Raw genomic sequence first — 20,906 nt, 5'->3', positions numbered from 1 at the left:
CACAATAGTGGGCAGCAATAACCCCAAAAAGATAGCCGGGACACAGGGAAGAGAGGGAGGCAAAGTTAGTCTCAATAGAAAAACTAGTTTAAAAGGATAAGTTCACCATTTCTAACATGTTACATGTTACACCCGTATTCAGGGTGTAACATGTTAGTGCCAAAAACCACATGCTGCCACAATTCAAAAAAGATATGGCCATTCTGGGTTCTGCCCATCCCGCTTTGCCACTCATTAGTGGTGTTCTGAGAATGGGAGTCTGCAAGAACTCTGCATTGCACCCACTATCTGATGATCATGGGTGCAATCAATAAACAAACAAATAATCGTTTTTTTTACCTGCAAAAAGATGTGCAGTTTATTATTTTTTTTAAGGTGAGCTTATGCTTTAAAGATTAGTGTGAATCCTGGTTGGATGACAGGTTTCCCTCCAGACTATAGCCAATCAAACGGTGAAAAGCAATTAGCTAATATGCTTAGCAACAGTTGATAGCTGAAATCCTGCCTTGATACACCAAAGGGGTACCCGAAAAAAGACAAAAGGAGAGTCAAACTGCCCAGGACAAAGACCCCATTACCAAGTAAAACAGGCCTTACATATTATTACTAAAGGGATCTAGGGGCTCATAATCCCATGGAGCCACTGCGTAATACTTGTGGCCCTGAGAGGATGCTATTAAAAACACACCTGAAAGTATCTGGTGTTAAAAACCTTAAACCAATGGGGTTATTTGTTATTCTTTGGTATCAGTGGGTTTAGTTTGCATCTCTGCAAACTAGATAATCAGACTTCAATATTAATAATAGGTATAGTAATTTGCGTCTCTGGTCTGATGGACCTGGAGTAACCACCCTTTTCCCACTAGTGTGGTATATTGCATCTTCTTGTGACTACTATTAGGAAGATCATAGGCAAACTGATTTTGCAGGTTTATTTATAGCCAGATGACTTCTTTTGTGACCTTTGCCATTTGTGAAATTTACTAGGACAGACAACACCTGGTCACACCAAACATCCTTTTAGATGCAAATGATGGTTATGCTTCTTCTAAGGTTGCCACTTCATGCCTTTAATCCAGGACACATAATAATTACATAGGTTCTGAGGCTGATCTAATGCAGATTCCACACCAAGTGAGTTTAATTACCACCTTAATCAGCCACAGAACCTGTGTAATTAATGTGTGTCCTGGATTAAAAAAGGGATGGAATGGCAACCCTAGCTTCTTCACATACCTAGTCAATCTGTAGACATTCTACCTCAAGATTTAACTCCCAACCCTCTTACTATGAACATGGCAGTGGTGTGTTTTTTCTGTCATTGTTTGAAAAGCCTCAATTAGACAAATAAGCGTTAGTTCCATCTAATGGGATCTGCATAGTCCTCTAGTCCAGTCATATCCTAATCCCTTTTATCAGTGAAACCTGCTACATCATAAAAGCCAAATTGGTCCCAGGTGGTCAGATAATAGCATCTTTAATTGTGCTCAGAACAAGATTAACTTCTTATCTGACAGCTTGACATCTTTATTGTTATTAATGCTTGAATAATGTAATGTTATTTTATGGAGTTGGCTGGAGAAAATATGTTTCTTTTGTTTGGATAAAATGCCAGCACTGGATTTTCCTATTTTGGCAGTTAGTATAGTGAATTAATTCACTCTGTTGAAACAAGGAATCTATTGATAGAGAAGGCTTTTTTTCCTACAAGGTAGTGACAGCAAATGATGTAAGTCATAGCAAGGTGATTGTGGAACATACAATGGGCCTGATGCACATAATTGTGAAAAGAGTAACAGGAAAGATGGAGATCACGTCTTAAATTGCAGCCATTGTTTTCATATTCACAAGTCAGTAATACCAAATGCTAATTTCAAATTCAGTTTAAGTGGACCTTAGGACCAAAGTCGCACGACAGGTCACACTAGAGGAAATGGAGCCCAAAGCTTTAAGATGCATAGATTTTGCCACCATGGAATTTTGGATAGTAAACTATTTGCCACCACAATTGGGGCAGAAACACTTTGACCCAGAAAACCTTCAGAGGATATGCAGAGACCACAAGTGGAGAAAAGAAGCTTATTAACAATTGAAAGAAAAAGACCTTGCAATCTGTACCCTTGCCTTGTTCCCCTAGTAATGACAAGTGTTCAACTTCAGCCACATTTATAATGCTGTTGACCTTGACTGTCTCATAAAGAAACTTTCCCTGGAAGGCCATGCAGGCCATTGGTGGTCGGTGCATTGTGGGTGCATGGCGCCCCCCCATCCATGCGCCCGCCCCCTTTGAGGATGCTGGGAGCATGGATTCCTATGGAGGGAGCTGGAGAGGGTGGTACTTTTTGAAGCACCTCATTAGAGCCGGAGTCTCTAACAGGCTTCAAAATAGGGTGGGCTTGGGCCCAGAGAGTGCGCCCTGATCCCACCCAATTGTGTGATGATAGCAAATTAATTTTCTCAATTTTCACACTAACCTTCCTCCCCACCAATCAGAAGGCAGGGCGTCAGACCTGTTTCCTGATTGGCCAAAGCGCAGGCCACCCTATTGGGTGCCTGGTGCTTAGAAAGAGGGGCAGACGAGAGGCAAACTGGAGCGGAAGTCACCGCTGCTCTGGTGCACTTGTAAAGTAGCTGTTGCCTGGCAGTAAGTGCCTGACCACAGGGGGTCTGTCAGAACCATGTGTGGGGGGGTTGGGGATGCTGCCAGTGCCACAAGCCCCGCGATAGGGTGATGTTTGACAGCGGCACCCCCCTTGAAGCTTGCGGCTCTGAGCCCAGATACTGGGGGTAAGTGTGCTGCCAGAGCCGCAATTCCAACGAGTGGGGGGGTGTCGGTGGGCACAGTGGCTGCATATGATGGGCACAGTGGCTGTATTTGGTGGGCACGGTGGATGCACATGATGGGCACAGTGGCTGTATATGCTGGGCACAGTGGCTGTATTTGGTGGGCACAGTGGCTGTAAATGCTTGGTACAGTGGCTGTATTTGGTGGGCACAGTGACTGCTAATTTTGAGAACAGTGGCTGCATATGAAGGGCACAGTGTCTGTATTTGGGCACAGTGTCTGTATTTGGGCACAGTGGCTGCAATTGATGGGCACAGTGGCTGCATTTGATGGGCACAGTGGCTGCATTTGATGGGCACAGTGGCTATAGTTGATAGGCACAGTGGTTATATTTGATGGGCACAGTGGCTGCAATTGATGGCACAGTGGCTGCATTTGATGGCCAAAATGGTTGAATTTTTGATAGGCACAATGAAACTGCAATTTATGTTTGTTTTTTGTTTTTTTATATTTTTCTGAATTTTTTAGTTTGTTTGCGCCCCCCCCCCCCCACTGATGCAGGCTACTTCTTCCGAATGAGGAAATGCTGTAGCAAGTTTCTTACCTAGAGCCTGCTCTGCTTTCTTCTCCACTCATGGTAAACTTACCTACCTTTACAGAAAATGGTCAATAGGGGCAAAGCCTTAGGCTGAACATAAAGTACTAGCGTATCCTCTGTTCTTCCCTGCCAGCAGTTGGCCTGCTCTCTGCTGAGGGAGACTTTATGCAGTTGGTAGCAACGGTATTGGAGTGCAGCTTAAGTTGTTCTCAATAACTTGAATATGGTAACTTCACTCAGGCCCACAGATATAATTTGCAGCTATGATCAGTGGGCATGAGAGCTTCTGTCTACCCCTTTAAGGCAATCTTGACACACTATCTTGTAAAGGCAACTTCATCCAAGCTGAAAGCAATCCTTTGCGGCTATGAATAGTGGGATGGAAGAGCTTCTGTCATCCTCTTTAAAACAAGCTTGACATTATTTAAGGAATAAATGCAGGATCACCCAGGATTCACAGAACTCCTTGCAGCTGGGCATAATGGGCCGGAGAGCTCTGTCTGCCTTTTTAGGCGGTCTTGACACACTCTTCAGGCCATAGTGTTGGAATTTGCATTATGGAAGAGAATTTTCTCTATCTCGGACTGGATTTCTGGTGCTCCTCTCATGCATATTCCTGTCAGTGGGACAGGCTGGGTTCCATAGGCAAGGGAGAGGCCAGTTAGCACCTGAATGCACTCTTTTAGCAGCAAACACCTACCTGGTCTGATCCTTACCTATAGGAACCATGTGGATCTTTGTTATGCAGTGAGCAGCTGGAACACTGACATTTAGTCAGATATAATAATAATACCATACTGAGACATGAGTAAGGACTTATCTATTCACTAGGCAGCAGGAAATAGGCCTTGATGAAGTGTTTGCGGCTATGGGCATGCTGGAATGCAGTCCTAGAGTGTAAATGCCCTATCTGTAAGTTGCTGGGTCTTTAACCCCATGTTCCTCAACTCTTCTGCCTGCCTCCCACTCCTGGCAAACTTCTCACCTTGCCCACTTCCAAGATGATATCCAGGTAGTCTTGCTTCACTCCAAGATGGCTACTGGGAGAGTTTTTGCCCAAACAAAAGATGGCCCCAATTTAAACTCTATCCACTTCACCTGGTCAGCATAATGCATTATTCTCTTGAATGTAGACACTTAGCTTTCTCTTCCACAATTGCCACTAGAATGCATACTGGAACATGGTGCAGCTGCAGCCCATCCGAGATTAGTTGTAACACACAACTTATGAGGCCATTCACAGATAAATTCCAAAAAAATAGAAAACATACTTATCTTATCAGAGCATTTAGCGTCCCAAGGTCAGGGACTGCACTTACAGGAGAAGCCGAACCTGAGCGAAAAACCACTGAAGGTGTCAGGTAAGGGTTTCTTCTATTCACACTGGCTGTGAGTTCCATGAGGGCAAAAAAAAGAATGGGCTGTTGTGTGGGTGTTAACTTTTTATAGGTATGCACTGGTCCTGTGGATGAAGTTAGGCGGGGCTACTATCATATGTATGCTGCCATGGAGGCCCCAGGAAAAAGTTTTGCCAATAGTTCTACTTTAAACAGTGGGGTTGATGTACTAAAATGGGAGAGTGAAAAATCTGGTGAAGCTCTGCACAGAAACCAATCAGCTTCTAGATTTTTTTGTCAATGCTAAATTGAACAAGCTGGAGTTAGAAACTGATTGGCTACCTTGCACAGCTGCACCATTTTGCACTCTTCAGTTTTAGTACAGAACAGTTTAGCCCTGTTCACATCTTGGCGTATCAGGCAACAACCGCGGGACTCCGGTCGCCCAAAAGAAGCTCTTGTACTTCTTTTGGGTGACAGGCATCCAGCGTTTCTGTTTGCACGATTTTACCATGATTGTCGCCCGACAAACCACTGGAAAATCTATTCCGCCCATGATTCGGAACACGGAGATGTGAACGGAGCCTAAATCAACCCCAGTTTATTTAGCATCGCTTTAAGCCTACAACACAACACAGACCTAGCTAACAAAGGAGGGAAGCTGCTCTATTTTTGCTACAGTTACACTTTCACTTATCGGTCTTCGCCGCACTCACTTAAAGCGGAGTTCCGCAGATTTTTTTTTTTTAAAGTCAGCAGCTACAAATACTGCAGCTGCTGATTTTAAAATATGGACACTTACCTGTCCATAAGCCTACGATGTCAGCATCCAAAGCCAATCTGTCCCTCGGCTCTTGGGTACTGCTGCCGCCATCTTAGGTAAGGGAATCAGGCCCTTGCGGCTTCCCTTCCTGGTTCCCTACTGCGCATGCGCAACTCACCCTGCATGTTCCCACTGGTTCCTGCTGTCTCCTGGGACCCGTGTGTCTCCAAGAAGACAGCGCGGGGTGCAGGAAGGGGCATAGATACCCGCGGGTAGCACGGGTATCTATGCCCAGAAGTGGGAGCAAAATACCTGTAATAGACAGGTATTTGCTCCCCCCTGAAAGGTGCCAAATGTGACACCGGAAGGGGGGAGGATTCCAAAAAGCGGAAGTACCATTTTTGTGTGGAACTGCGCTTTAAAAATTTTTGAATAAAAAGTTGATCCTGGCTGGTGTGGAAGCATATCTTGCAGCCTTCCATATACTTACAGCCACCTCACCCATCTGTAAAAATAGCATAATTATGACATCAAAAAGATCAATTTTTTTTTTATGATTTAATACAAGTATTTACTATATAAGTAAGGATAAGCCGAACACCTCCGCTTCGGTTCGCACCAGAACATGTGAACAGGCAAAAAATTTGGACGAACACCGTTAAAGTCTATGGGACACAAACATGAAAAATCTAAAATTCTCATTTTATTTATTTATTTATTTTCTTTTTTCTGCTCGTTGGCGGCGTGAGATGGATTTACATTGCTGGACAGTTTTCTTTTTTAATAAAGGACTTGTCCCAAAGTGTCTCCTTTTTTTTCCCTATTTTTGACACTTTTTTTGTGAAATGGTAGGGGTACAATGTACCCCTTACCAATTCACATGGGGGGGAGGCCGATATCTAGGAATCCCCTTGTTAAAGGGGGCTTCGAGATTCCGATAAGCCCCCTGCCCACAGACCTCCACAACCACCGGGCAAGGGTTGATGGGGACAAGGTGCTTTCGTGGGCTACTCCAAGCACCCTTCCCATGATGAGGGCATGTGGCCTGGTATGGTTCAGGAGGAGGGGAGCCGCACTTTCATCCCCCCTCTTTTCCTGTGGCCTGCCAGGTTGTGTACTCAGATAAGGGTCTGGTATGGATTTTGGGGGGCCCCATATGCCATTTTTTTATTTGGTGCAGGGTTCCCCTTAATTTTTGGGGGGACCCCCATGCATTTTTATTTTTTTATTTTTATTTTTGGTTTGGGGTTTCCCTTAAAATTCATACCAGACTCAAAGGGCCCGGTAATGGACTGGAAGGGGAACCCATGCCGTTTTTTCAATGACTTTTATCTATATTACTGAGACACGATAATTCATTACAGCCACAATCAGTTTTAACTGCTTCAGATTTGGCTGCTCAATGACCAGACTATTAGGCACTGCATCGCTTTAACTCACAATTGCACGATTGTGCGTCGCTGTGCCCAAACAAAATTGATGTCCTTTTTTTCCACAAATAGAGCTTTCTTTTGGTGGTATTTGATTGCCTCTGCAGTTTTTATTTTTTGTGCTACAAACAAAAGAAGAGCGACAATTTTGAAAAAAACACAATCGGGCTTATTTACGAAAAGCAAATCCACTTTGCACTGAAAGTGCACTTGGAGTTGCAGTCGCTCTAAATCTAAGGGGTAGATATGAAATGAGTGGAAGCTTTGCTGATTTTATTATCCAATCATGTGCAAGCTAAAATGCTGTTTTTTTATTTTCTTGCATGTCCCCCTCGGATCTACAGCGACTTTACTTCCAAATGGACTTTCAAGTACACTTGCAGTGGAAAGTGGATTTTCCTTTAGTAAATAACCCCCAATATCTTTTACTTTTTGCTATAATAAATACCCCACATTATTATTTTTTTCCTCATTTTAGGCCGATATGTATTCTTCTACATATTTTTGGTAAAAAAAAAAACGCAATAAGCGTATATTGATTGGTTTGCGCAAAAGTTATAGCGTCTACAAAATAGGGAATAAATTTAGGGCATTTTTATTATTTATTTTTTTTACTAATAATGGCGGCGATCTGAAATTTTTATTGGGACTGCGACATTATGGCGGACACATCAGGCACTTTTTACACATTTTTTTAAACTATTGACAATTATACAGCGATCAGTGCTATAAAAATGCACTGATTACTGTAAAAATGTCACTGGCAGCAAAGGGGTTAACGCTAGGGGGCGATATGGGGGTTAACTGTGTTCCCTTTATGTGTTTCTAAAGCCTTGTACATATGATTGGATTTTCCGCAGACAAAACATCTGACTTTTTTCCAAAGCCATGTGCCTGGATTTTGTTTTGTCTTGCATACAAACGGCAAAGAATTGTCGGCCAACAAACATAAACGTAGTGACGTACTTCGTGGTTTTTCAAATCTTTAGTGTCACCCTTTGTGCTCCTTCTGCTAATTTTGTGTTAGTAGAAGTTTGGTGAGTGTTGATTCATGCTTTTCATTTCACATTTTTCATTTAGCGCTTTTCAGTTTGCACTTTTCATTACGTGTTTTTTAGTTTGTTTATGAATGCCCGATTGTCAATCAGACATGTTGCAGATTCGGAGGAGATATCTTGTTATTTATTATTGGCCTTGGAGTTATTACTTTGACCCAAGTCCAGTCAAGGAACAGGAGGAGGAGGAATTATTGGACCAAAAATTGGTTGCTTTATTAATCGTGACCAATTATGTTAAATTCCTTTTGCTGCGGGAGCTCCAGGAGAATAATCCAAATGATTTTCGAAATTATCTCCAGATGACGGACCCCTGCTTTCACCAACTCTTGGCATTGTTGACCCCCTATATTAAGAAGCAGGACACATGCATGAGGCTTTTATTTTATTTTTTGGTTGAATAATAATCTTATTTTATTTGTTATATTTTCTATACTTTTGGATGCATAGAATGCACTTTTTGATTAAGTTCTATTGGCAGATAACATGTCTAATTTTATTTGTTTTCTTTTTTTTAATGCACAATAAAAAAATGCCCTGTATACACGGTCGGAAATTTCGACGGAAAAAGTCAGATCGAATTATATTGTCGGAAAATCCGATCGTGTGTGGGCTCTATTGGACTTTTTCTGTCGGAAATTCCGGGGGAAAAAATTTGAACAGGGCATTATACTTGTCTATGTGTTTTACTTCAAATGACAGTTTGGAAGTAGGCATTTACATTATAAAAAAAATAAAAATAAACTATGGATTAAGGGTGTTGTGGTAACTTGCCCCCCAAAAAAAGCATAATAATATCACTCTTTATCGCTAGAAAAAAAAATCCTTAGAAACGTTTGTCCGACGGACTTGTGTACACACACTTGAAAAATCCGACAAGGCATTTGTCCATGGAAAATTTTAAAACCTGCCATCCAACAATTCTCTGAAGGAGCGTACAAACGGTCGGATTTTACGCCAACAGCCTGTCACCACACATTTCCCATCGGAAAATCCGATCGTGTGTATGCAGCTTAACTGTGGGGGGATGGGACTGTCTAGAAGGAGAGAGAGATCTGTGTTCATACATAGTATGAACACACGATCTGTCTCCTCTCCCCCTCCTTTCCCCCTCCTCTCCCCCTCCTTTCCCCTCTGTCACAATCGATCACGGGAGCCCAGCGGTCATAGCGCTTGCTGGGCACTCGCATCGGCTCTGAGCACATGCTGCAGGCATGCGTGCCTCCGGCAGAGCATGCGCCCCTAGTGGCCGAAAGGTGAAGCGTCATGAGGTAACATCATTTCGCCCAGCAGTGCCATTCTGCAGTGGCTGGTCGGGCAAGTAGTTAAATGACTTTTTTCCTTTAGAAATGTAGAAATTTAATTTTGCTGTGGTACTGTTCTAAACACTGGAAAACTGTGCCACTTTACAGGAATACTATAGACACCACCAGGCACGATATTTAAAGGAATATTTCATTTTTATAGTGTCACTTTAAGCATTTATTAAAATCACTGCTCCCGAAAAAACTGCAGTTTTTAATACTTTTTTTTTGCATTGATACATGTCCCCTAGGGAAGGATCTGGGTCCCCAAACACTTTTTATAAGCCTTTAAAATTAGCACTTTTGGTTTTTTGTGTTAGTGCCCCATGGACTTTAACGTTGTTCCGTGGCTTTCGAATTTGCTGCGAACACCACATATTGTTCATTGATCGGCCAACGTCCGAACAACCAAAGTTCAGCCCTACTATATATATATATATATATATATATATATATATATATATATATATATATATATCACTGACAAATTATTCAGTGCTTTACACACATACTAGGGCAAGTCTTTGGAGTGATGGAGGAAACCAGAATAATCATGCAAGCAGAGGGAGAACATGCAAACCTCATGCAAATAGTGTTCTGACCAGAATCTGAACCGGGGTGTCCAGTGCTGCAAAATAGAAATGCTAATCATTCAGCCACTTTTTTTTTGTCCAAGTCTTGAACTCAACCCATAATATAGGGTAAAATAAACAAAGAGTCAACTGTCTCTTTTTATTGACTTTTTTCCTAAACTGCTCCTTCCTCTCTAATCTCTTTGAGGCTTTGCTTTATTACATTTAATTAACTTTACTCCTGCCAGGTGCTATATCTCCCTTTGGAGGATACCGAAATGCATAGAAAAATCACAATAGTGACCAATCCACTGGCTGACCATTTACATAAAATACTGAATAGGGTAATGATGTCAAGCTTCCATTATTCATCATATTAATTATACCTAGTATGTGATTATTGAAGTATTTCTGTGTAACCCAAGTGAGACCAAATTCATTGAAAATAATACAGATTTTATTGGATGGCTTTTGGAGGTGATGGGGAGTAGGAAAGGGGATTTAAAAATTGGCTGGTGTATTTGTGTGTTCCACTCCCAGATTACATACATATTCGTGTGATCATGAAATTTTGTAGTGTCTGTGGTGCATCCAGCATTTTATGGCTGTTTAAGGATGAGGTTTGTAGATGAAATATCTGTTGCCAGTGGGCAGTCATTGTGTAGTGAATGCCCTTCATGGATATCGAGCGGAAAAACTAAATAAAAAAAATCACCATCTGTTTTACCCCCAAAACACTAGACCGTGTCTGATTTCTCCAGGACCAATCCATATATTACTACTTCTACCACTGCATCTACAAATAATACAATATCAATATGCCTTAACTGAGTTGTAAATTGTATTCACTGTTAAATATGCCATATTATAACCTAGAAATTGTCATATTTAATCATGCATCTTGCACATACTATTATCTGACAAAATGCAGTGTCAAGTGAAAAGGCAAGGAAAACAATTGTCCCACATGGAGGATGGAAATGAGGTGTACATCTGTTTCTATGTACAAAGTGATTAACCAATAAAAAGAAAGTAGGCTGGCAAGCTCATGCCCATCTGGAGCACCCGGAATAGCTACCATGACATCTCAAAGCCATGATTCATGTTTCATTTCCAGACATCTGGAGTCACAGAGGAGAGGGAGGAGAATGAAAATCTCAGATGACACTAATTCTAATGAAACTTACTGTTTAATATTTGTTTAAGTGAATGACAAGGTCAGAAAAGCCAGCAGTTTCAGGAGACTTTAGCCAACATCTCTATCAAAACCAATATTAATTTTCACTAATTGGTGCCTGAGGCTAATGAGCGTCACAGATAATGACTTAATTTATAATTAAGAAAATGAGGACTTATTTCTTCTCCAAACACAAAAAAGCTTGTATAATGTCTTTAAACAAACTAGTTACTGTGCTGTGGTTACTGTGATTCTTCTACAAATTTGCCTAGGGAGAACTGCAGATCCATTAGATATATAACTTGTAATTATAGCTGGCAGGCTAGTCTTAAACTGAAGTCATCTCTTCATATGCTTTTTAAAGGATGATAACTAAAAGGTTAGCGTTCTCAGATATTGGTTTGGTTAAAAAATATTTTAATTTCCATTCATAAAAGAACACAAGGTCAGTAGTTATTTTAATAATATTGGATTATACCAGCCCTCCCACCCTCAGCATGCCTCGATTATCCTAGGAGGGTGGATGTCTTTTCCCTTTTAAAAATGTTCTCCCTTTCTCTATTTTGCCTTTATTGTTTGTTTTTTTTAGCCTTTTTTCCTTTTTCAAGATATTTTTTTCTTCAATCAAGTCTTCATCTTAGCCCCTGTACACACGGTTGGAGATTTCGACAACCAAATCCATCGGATTTTGTCCATCGGATCTTGTCCGAAACTGTTGCATACACACGGTCGGACAAAGTTGTCGAAAAATCCGATCTTTCAGAACGTGATGACGTAATTTCATTACGATGGGACAACATTCAGGCTAGTAGGCAATAGCTTTGATGTAGGAATTTGATTTGAGCATGCGTGGCACTTGGTCTGATCAAAATTCTCTACACATGATCGGAGTATGTACGATCGGCCCAGTTGGTGGGGAAATATTTCCAACAATTTGGAAAATTGGGTCCGACGGATATTCCGACTGAATCAGTCCGATGCATACCACACACAGTCGGATTATCCGACAACACGGTCCGATAGGACACATTCCGACGGATTCTCTGACCGTGTGTACAAGGGCTTAGTGTGTGAAGTCCACACAGTATGCAGCCATCTGGATTAGCTAAGCCTTGGTGCCGCATTGAAGGTCATTCTCAGACTTTGCTGAACTGAAAAATGCCGGGCCCACTCTGGAATGTACTCTTGGACACTGGGCTCTGCCAGGATACTTTAAAGCACTTTGGCTACTGTGTTAGCTGCAGAGTGATTTCCAGGTACAGAGCCATAGCAGTGCCTTTGGTATGTCGACTCTCTCTTGGCTATTTTTAGTATTCCATAGGAAGATGAACGTCAGCTACTACAGGAGCAACTACACTTTGTTATCTTTATTATTACCATTATGCCCCTATTCCATTGTTCTCTATGGAACGGGTTGATGTGTTATCAGCTGGAAAGTAGGACAAGTCCACTTTTTTCCTTTCCATTTTTTTAACATGAGGTAGCTACATCCCGCCATTTTCTAAAACTGAAATGGCCTCACAATAAAGGATAACTACGAGTCCAGCATATATTTATTGTGCACCATCATCCAAAAATGTGAAATGAACATTCGGACAGTCTGGTCCCCAACCAGACATACCAGAGAAAGGGGAGCTACAGGACTATTATGGTGCACATCAAAAGTACACAGTCGATTAACAAGACAAGTATAGGATCCTTATAACAATTTATTTAGTCATAAAAATAATTAACAGTACAAACAATCAAGGACTAATGTGGGATATGAAGTATTTCTACTAGTTTCATTTTTCAACTTCTTCAGGTAATACATCTAAAAATATATATCAAAGTTAAGTACATACAAAACAAAATCAATGACTCAAATAAAGGGGAAAAAAAGGGGGGACAAAATTACAATGCCAATTACTACATTCAGGATCTTACCCCAACGCTTAAGCCACCAGAGTATCCTAGACAACCGGGAGAAACCCTGATGGATCTTTGAATACCATTTATATCGTAAGTATCCTTTTATATTTGTCTTGTTAATCAATTGTGTACTTTTGATGTGCACTGTAATAGTCCTGTAGCTCCCCTTTCTCTGGTATGTCTGGTTGGGGACCAGACTGTCTGAATGTACATCCCGCCATTGCTGCCATCTGCAAATGAAATGTGGTTTACTACCCAGCTGATCCTCGCTGTCACCTACAGTGATCTGTTTACCTTCAGCTATTAAACCCCTCCTCCTGCTTCTGCAGTTGCTTGGGGTAAAGCAAGATGTTACCTGTTGTTTATTATTATGTTGTTAGTGTACAACATATGGGATCCCAAAAACAAAGGAAGCAGTCCCACTGCATTAGGTAGCTATGGCTCATGATCCACTAACAATTCTGGGTTGGTGTGTGGTGTTCTTCCTAAAGAACCTGACACCAACATCCTGGATCAATGCCCGCTACTTAAATCACTTCAAAAGGTCCTCCATACCTCTGCTATGTGTTGACCCTTCACTTGCTTTATCAAGGGAGCTATTCTCTAGGTCCAAGTAGAACTTTTTTTCAGATGCTTTTCAAAAATGATTGCTGTAGCAGAATGATTATTTCAGAATGTATGAGTACTTCCTCACCTTCCCCTTCAGACTCTGTTTCTGACATACCTGCAGCTTTATGCCTTCTGTTGCAGACATTCTCTCTGGGAACTTACAAGTCCTTAAAGGATGTCAGCATGTAAGTTCAAAGAGATCATATAGCCTCTAATTGATGCTGTGCGCTTTAAAATGCAACAGACAATGGTTAAATGGTTTCGACTTGCACTGTTAGCAGTTTAGATTTGCCTAAACATGCTAAGCTTGTCAAAACCTTTTCAGTTTATCTGTTCTTTCAGTCTCTTCCCTATGCTGACTGGTAAAATCCTGCCAAATTATTTTCTCCTTCCAAGTGTTTTGTGGTCTTTACCCATCATGCATCTGGCTATATGGTGCCTTAATAAAACACTGGCTGTTCATGTTGTGATTGCTTTCTAAAGCCTTGTTTTTGCTTGCAGGCCCTGCCATGCAACCTGCTGCAGCGGTTATGTTGCACAATTAACATCTTCTCCCAGGCTTCTCAGTCAAATACCAAACCTCAAGGCAGCCATAGATGGATAAAATATTATCTGGTTCAGCAGGGATCAGCTGAGATTCGATCCATCAATGTGCAGGCTGGTTGTACTGAAGTTAATCCACGATCGCCTTGGGTACAACCAGCCTGTAATCATTGTGTTTTGCTGGCCAGGAAGGCTCCCCCACCACCAGAAACAAATAGCGCTGTGGGAGAGATTCCTCCATAAAAACAATCTGTGTTGATAGGGAAATTGAGCAAAAAAAACTATGGGCTGCTTAAGAGAGATGTCCAGTTGAATGGCAAATCTTGGGCCTTCAAATCCTCCAAGCCTGCAAACTAATCCCCTTCAACATGAAGGGATGTCCTCACTTGTCAAAGTGTGTGGATATCTGCTAGCCTTTATGGACACCTAGACAGAAAGTATTTTGGCTGCCTAGGTAAGACTGAAGGACATTTGGGTGATTGCTGTTGACTAACCAGTGTTCATGTGGCTCTCTGAGCTGATTAAGGTTATACTGGACACCCCATGGGCTCCCCCCAGATCAGCTAGTTCTCCTGTCTCATGGTCCGGTCTACCAACCCACTTCAGGGTCATTGGTTGTAATAGCGTGGCTGTAGAGGCCCAAGTCTTAGGAGGTTGGCGTAAGGTCTGCTCTGCAGTTTTTGAGTTGCAGGTTGCCCTTAGTTTGATTCTGTTTTTGTTTTGTTGACCTTTTGTTGTTTGTTACCCACCTCTCATTTGGACTGTTTAAAGATGTTACAATCATATTAGATCCTGTGTTCTTCAAAATGTTATCAAACCCATAACATCATTTGACTTGACTGATAAGCTAATATTCTGTAGTTGTATAACCTAATATGTGTAGAACAGAGTAATAAACTACTTCCAAATATGGTATTTACTTCTTCGTAAATGCTGGTCATGTAACGTTTTTTCCTTTGTTGAAACTAGCAGGAAAACCTCTGACTCATTCTGCAGTCACGTGGTTTAATTGAAAAAAAAAAAAGTGGGGTCTAATTTAAAACAACAAATAAAATAAAAATGGTATACAATGGTATGGAAGTCCTTTAACAACATGCTGCAGTTTTGTTCCCTTAATAAACCGGCAACAAGGCTACCTCTATGACTTGCTGCCAATAAAAATCTAGAAACCACCTTACACGCTAACAAGAGTGAGACAGAGCACCCCCCACCACCATTGATGTTGGTCTCACATTAGGTGGATAGCAGGGGCTAGAACATGACATGGCCATTGGGTCTTATTCTTAACACCACTACAGTGCATGATGCCACTTAGCTGCAAAAAAATGCTTGATGTTGGGTGGATGGGTGGGGACTCCATTACTTTACTAGATCGGATGTAAAGATGAGATGTTCCCAATCCTATTTACTTTATTCTGTGTAGGTAAATGATGCCGAAACCAGCACTTGAGCCACAATGCAATACTTTATTCAGATCAGGATAAAACACGATGTGTGTTTCTTTTCTATGCAGTTTGTTTAGGCTGCAGGGGTTGAGCGATGATTGTGTGTGTTTTTCTCACGCTGTATGCTGTGTACTGTGTTCCTGGGATATTGTGCTGGTATCCTGTGAAACAGGCCTTTAACAGAAATGTGTTGACTTGCACAGAGAATACCAGGCACACGTGTAATGTAAAATAATGTAATTTATTAAGAATAAATGGATAACAAAAATATAAAAGCACCTCCAATATATTATAGCTATATAAATCAAACCAGAAAACCTAATAAGTGTGTAAACAATGAAAAACTGCCCAAACCAAGTACTGTATATACAGATAGCAGGATATGTGTGCAAATCGTAGTTGGTGTGAGAACCAGGGTCATACAAGGGAGATTAGGCGGAAGGAGCAGGGAGCAAGCTAGGAGAGGGTAAATAGAAGAAAAAACACGCAGGCAGGTAAGGAATCAGGCTGCAGGTTCAGGGATCAGGAGCAGGATGCAGGAACACCGGTCAGGGGCACATGGAATAAACACTAAGGCAAAGAGGATAACCACAGGCAGGGTTAAAATACAATTCCTGCAGCTAGCATCAGGTGATACCAGATTACCATGAGCTTCTGGCTGCTAAGAGATACCAGAACTGCAACCTATACTGTAGGTCTGGGAACCACAGTGTCACCAGCAGGTAAACCCCTTCATGATTGTTCCAAAGGACTGGGACATATTTTTGTACTAATAACAAATCACTGCATGCTTTAGGCCCTTCTAGTGTTGGCTCTGCCAACTCTACATCCAGTCAGTTTGACTAAAAGTAGGCTGCAATACTTCTAAAGGTCCATTTTAACTCAACAGATGCCTGGTGTGTGTGTGATAGCGCTGGACAGATAGAACTGATAATTGGTTCCGATGGATAAACCGCAAAGTGGAAATTCCTTCAAAGAAATAAATAAGTGATTACACAATTCAATTGTGCAATTGTTTCCTGGAGTTAAAGTAAGATTCTAGTTATCTGGTGACTTCTGGTTTCAGCACTAGTGCAGTGACCCAGAGGAAGCATGCAACAAGTCAAGGGAGTCAGTCAAGTCAGCAAGTAGAGTTTGAAGCACTTTTTCTAGACTTGCTGTTTAGAGCTGTTCTTTAACATGATGGCAAAAAATGTATGTTTCACTCAGTGCCCATGTTTATACTATGTAGAATGCTCTCTACACTTCTCAAAGTGCTGATATCCTGCTATGCTTACTTCTGCAATGACACATTATAACAATCACCAACGAGAAAAGGAGGATACAAAAAGACACACGTTTTGGAGTAAAGTCAGTTTCACTGAAATGCATATAAAGCCAGTTTATTGTGAGTTCAGCAGAATAGACTGATGTATGAACCAACTACAAGAACGGCAATTCATTGTTCCTTCTAAAATGCTTACATTCTGCTTTTTCTTATATTGTGTAATTTTAACACTGTAAAATCAAATCAAAAGTCTGTATTCAGTCTCCCTTAAACGTGTTTTTTATATTGAGGATATTGCTTGTGATATATTTAACTACACATTTAATTATTATAATGCTCTGTGAGACCTGTTATATATCAAATGCTGCTTTAAGGAACATTCACCCCCTAAGTGGCAGCCATCTTCCTAAATACATTTCTTTAGCACTGCTCCTGAGACCTTTACAGTGTGGCGCTGCCAGGCACTGCATAGCATATGAGAAACAACATTTTGGTGCCTAGATTTTACTGCGCATGTGTGTTGCTTGCTCTATTCAATATATTGACTGGTCTAGCCATCCAGAGGAGTACAGCGCCAGTCACAGGAATGAAAGTCGGGACTTATTTTCTGCAAAGTGTGTGCAGTGCTGCAAACAGCTGCACAGTGAAGATCTAGAGAGTAAGGCTACTGATTATTGAGGTAGGTGGCTTCCACTCTGTGAGTTTGGGTTTGGGGGGAGGATTAAAGAACAACTTCACTAAGTAATGCTGTCCTTTAAGTTTCCTTCTTTTTCTTTAGTATATTGCTTATTATAAGATTGGATCTATATCTGATAAATCTGTTCCAAATATTTGCTAATAAACAGCAGATTTAAAGAGGAACTGCAGTCTGCTCACATAATTTGTAATACAAAAATCTTTGCCATTCTAAAGGTTCCCTACAACCACTTATTATTATTTTATATATACTATGATTCCGTACTTTGCCAAATATGCTGCAAAAATTTCCTTCCAGTAAGTCTGACTGCAGCCATTTTAACTGTGGGCAGCTGAAGCTGCTGCCTGTTTACTTCCTGGATTTACACAGACACACAGAGGCACACCTCCAGCTCTGCAGCTTACAGTGGCCCTCTTATGACTCACCCCCTCCCTTCCTGGCAAACATGAGAGAGAGAGAGAACTGTGCATGATGTCATAAGCCTTGGCTAATAACCAGACAAGAAAAAGGAAGTGGTATTTACTGGCAGAAAAAAATATATATATAAAGTTAAAACAACAAGGGCAGAAAATTACTGAAGGTCCGCTTTAAAGTATTATTATTTATTAGCTATCCATTATTTCATATTTTTTTTATTTTTTTTTAACCTTTCTGTTTTAAATGAGAAAATTACTAAAAGCCACAAAATCAGAAATCAGAAAGTAATATTGAAGAATTTTCTGCGATCTGTGTTCAGTTGTTTCCCTCCACTTCTGCGCTTGGTTCAGAAGAATATTTACACCTGTCATGTTTCAGATTATTGAATATCTTCCAACTGAGACTAGAGTACAACCTTAATAATGTGGCCAGAAATGTGCATTTTAGAAGGCATTTTCACAAGTCAGTTCAGTTCAGCAATTGCTTTTGCAGGTTAAAAGGTTTCTACAAGAAGACTTCTTGGCTATAACAAAGCATTGCTTGACATAGTTCAACATTGCAAGGGAAATTGCAGACTTGTTGCCCTCCGGGTCTTTGTACATAAAGCCATGCCAAGTTACAACAGACATGCTTTGAGGTATGGCTTTTTCTAAGCCACACATGGAGCATTTATTTCCTATGAGAATTCAGCTACCACTTGTTTCTTTGTAAGCTGGCACATTCTAAAGTGATATGATTCAACACAATATATGCCTAATTACGTTTGTAACTATGTAACTAGCCAGCAGTCATATGCTTAAAGGGACAGTGTACCCAAAACTTATATAGCTGATGGTTTTGAAACGCTCTTTGGTTTTTAAAAATATTAAAGACAAGCAAGCTTCCCAGATGTGTCTTTTTGTGGCAGTCATTATAACTCTTTGTTAACCACTTTCAGACCGGACCATTTTGCTGGCTTAAGACCAGACCACTTTTTGTGATTTGGCACTGCGTCGTGCGACGTGGCTCCCAAACAAAATTGATGTCTTTTTTTTCCCACAAATAGAGCTTTATTTTGATGGTATTTGATCACCTCTGCGTTTTTAATTTTTTGCGCTATAAACAAAAATAGAGCGACAATTTTGAAAAAAACGCATTATTTTTTACTTTTTGTTATAATAAATATCCCCCAAAAATATATAAAATAAATTTTTATTCCCTCAGTTTAGGCCGATACGTATTCTTCTACATATTTTTGGTTAAAAAAATCGCAATAAGCAATTATTGATTGGTTTGCACAAAAGTTATAGCGTTTACAAAATAGGGGATAGTTTTATTTTATTTTTATTTTATTTTTATTAATAATTTTTTTTTTACTAGTAATGCCAGCGATCAGCGATTCTTATTGTGACTGCGACATTATAGCGGGCACATCGGACATTTTTGACACATTTTTGTGACCATTGTCATTTATACAGCAATCAGTGCTATACAAATGCATGGATTCCTGTGTAAATGACACTGGCAGTGAAGGGGTTAACCAGGGGGTAGCAGTGTAGGGCTTAAGTGTTCCTAGGGCGTGTTACTAACTGTGGGGGGCTGGGCTTTGTGTTAGTGAACACTGATCTCTGCTCCAATCACATGGAGCAGAGATCAGTGTCACCTGTTGCTAGGCAGAACGGGGAGATGCTGTTTACAATGGCATCTTCCCTTTCAGCCTCCCCATGAGACGATCGCGGGTATCCCCGCAGTGATCGAGTCCGCGGGACCCGCGACCGGACTCACGGGGGGCCCGACCGGCACGCGAGTGCGCCACCGCCGGCGCGCACGTGATGGCAGGGAGACATATAAAAATGGACGTACCTGTACACCAATATGCCTGTCTGTGCCATTCTGCCGACGTACATTGGCGTGCGCCGGTCGGGAACTGGTTAAAGAAGTTATAAAGGTAGAAGATCTATTACCTTAATGAATTCTCTGCATTAAGGTAAAAAGAACTTCTGTGTCCAGGATCCCCCTTTTTACTTTCCTGAGCCCATTCTCAATCCAGCCCTGTGCATGAGAGCAGTGGCTCTCTATGCTCTTTCCGTCCTCATATTGATAGCAGTGGGAGCCATTGACTGTTGCGTCTGGCAGTGGCTTTTCCTACTGTGCCATCTGAGATGCTGCACAGCACCCTGCCTGATCCGTTGAGCAACATTACTTTGTATATTGTTTTGGTGAACTTTGAACTCCTTTCTCCTCCTTTCCATTTAAACCATGTCTCCGCACTTTTTGCCAGATTATATATTGCTCTTCCTACTCCTGCTGCTGTATCTTCACTACCACCTGTTACTGACCATTGGCTTGTTCCTCGATTGATTATCCTCTTGATCCCAACCTGCTACATTTGTTTCTGGACCCCATTTTGCTCACATCCTAGTGGGGCAATTCTGAGGATTGCAACCTGGCACTTGCACCCTGCAAAACCCATCTCAACCATCAGGAGCTTGGGGTAGTGCTTAGACCCCACTCCTCGGGTGACTTTGCATCACCCACTAAGGGAACCTGCTAGAATATTTATTCTGCTAGTTTGTATGTGAATCCTCAACTGCTATAGTTACTGGCCGCCAAGTCTTACCCCTGACCCTTTAGAGGTGGGCACATGATACATCTTAGATCACATCCGGTGAGGGTGTTTCTGGGACCGTGAAACGCATGCCGGCCCACCAAATTGCTTCAGGGATGGGCGGCAGTTCCTAGGGAAAGTACACTGCTGGAATATGCTGTCTGCCAGCTGGGGCACCGATACATGTGAGTGGAAAAATTTGTGTCCTTTGTTGGAGTATTATGAAATAAATGGGTTGCACAATAATCTTGTGTTTGGCTTTCCATTTCTGAGCTGAAAGGGAAGTGAAGGGGACCGCAAGAGAGTTGGCCATATAATTATTCCGTTTTGGATATCCACCAACATGCTTTTAGACCAACTTAAAACCTGGGTCTAATGATCTGGTGTGTTATAGCCTGAGAGGTGGTTG

The 20,906-nt window shown here is 41.3% G+C and overlaps 1 protein-coding gene across 2 annotated transcripts in view; it reads left to right on the top strand.

Annotated features, from left to right (window-relative positions):
• CDH23 (cadherin related 23) overlaps positions 1 to 20,906 on the top strand; it is a 1,769,196-nt gene that overhangs the window by 234,538 nt on the left and 1,513,752 nt on the right. The window lies entirely within an intron of this gene.

This window comes from Lithobates pipiens, unplaced genomic scaffold (genome assembly GCF_037356315.1).
Source record: "Lithobates pipiens isolate NorthernLeopardFrog02 unplaced genomic scaffold, aLitPip1_a1.2 Scaffold_25, whole genome shotgun sequence".
Taxonomy (NCBI): Eukaryota; Metazoa; Chordata; class Amphibia; order Anura; family Ranidae; genus Lithobates; species Lithobates pipiens.
The sequence above is the reverse complement of the archived record's forward strand: the minus strand, read 5'-3'. Positions and strand labels throughout refer to the sequence as shown.